This window comes from Apodemus sylvaticus, chromosome 19, assembly GCF_947179515.1.
Source record: "Apodemus sylvaticus chromosome 19, mApoSyl1.1, whole genome shotgun sequence".
NCBI classification, from domain to species: Eukaryota; Metazoa; Chordata; class Mammalia; order Rodentia; family Muridae; genus Apodemus; species Apodemus sylvaticus.
This window is the reverse complement of record NC_067490.1, coordinates 59,928,318-59,929,765: the sequence shown is the minus strand read 5'-3', so window position 1 is coordinate 59,929,765 and position 1,448 is coordinate 59,928,318. Positions and strand designations below refer to the sequence as shown.

General features: G+C 40.7%; 1 pseudogene; it reads right to left on the bottom strand.

The window, feature by feature from the left end:
* Nucleotides 1–485: 485 nt before the first annotated feature.
* Nucleotides 486–1,448, bottom strand: LOC127669362 (olfactory receptor 14J1-like; annotated as a pseudogene).

The following is a 1,448-nucleotide window of genomic DNA, read 5'->3' as shown; positions in this document are numbered from 1 at the left end:
GACAAAATCAGTTTACCTAATGGCAGTTTAAAATGTATTTATTAAAATTAACTTTAAATTGGTATTGGGTCTTGTCAAAACTAACTCTTTTTTCACTCTTAATTCCTGTACATCCTTAAGAAATCATCTGAAATAATATTGGAATTAGAGGAACAAGGGAGCCCATGCATATCCTTACTGGTCAATTATCTTTCATTTGATAAAACACTCATGAGAGCTGGGCAGTGGTGGCACATGCCTGTAATCTCAGCACTCTGGGAGGCAGAGGCAGGCAGATTTCTGAGTTTGAGGCCAGCCTGGTCTACAGAGTGAGTTCCAGGACAGCCAGGGCTACACAGAGAAACCCTGTCTTGAAAAACCAAAGGAAAACTCTCTTGAGAAGGACATAACTAAGAGAAACACTGAAACAGAGTCTTAGAAGAAATCTAATTTATTACTCCTCTAATCTAGGACATAGTAGCAATATCTCTTGGTTTGTTGTCTCTTTAGAGATTGAATATAGCTTTTGCATATACCATTCTCCGAGAAAATTCTTCTCTTGACAACACTTTCTTCAGAGCTGCTTTCATGGACTCATTTCTCAAGCTGTAGATGAGTGGATTGAGTGTTGGAGGTATCACAGTGTAGAATATGGAGAATATGAGGTCCATTGCTGAAAGGGAATCTGAAGGAAGTCTTAGAAATTCAAAGCCTGCAGCTGAGAGGAAGAACATGACTACAAACAAATGTGGAAGACAGGTGGAGAACACCTTAGTCCGACTATCAGCTGATGGAATTCTCATCACAGTTGAGAAGATTTGAATGTAGGAGAATACTATGGCAATCAAACAGACAAAGGCTGTGGATGTTGTAAATGCAGCCACTGCAATCTCATTAATGAATTCATAAGAACAGGCTAGTTTTAGCATTTGGGGAATGTCACAGAAGAACTGGTGAATAATTCTCTTCCCACAAAGAGGAATTGAGAAATTAACACCTGTGTGTATGAGCCCAGATATTCCTCCAGCCATCCATACAGCTATCACTGCACACTTGCAAGCATGGGGATCCATAATTGTCTCATACTGCAGTGGCTGACAGATGGCAACATACCGGTCATAAGACATCACCGTGAGAATACCTACTTCTGATGAAGCCAGAGCTATGAAGAAAAAAACCTGAAGCACACACTGACCAAAAGAAATGAAACCATAGTCCATGACTGAGTTTGCAATGGACTGAGGAACAGTAACAGAGATGAAGCAGAGGTCCAAAAGAGAGAGGTGCTTCAAGAATTAGTACATGGGAGAATGAAGACGTTGGTCCAAGGTGTTGATGGTGATAATGAGGAGATTGCCCATGATGGCCAACAGGTATGTGATCAAAAAGAGCACTGCATGTAAAATCTGAAGTTCACTCTCATCAGAGAACCCCATGAGGAGGAATCCAGTCTTGAAGCTCACATTCAT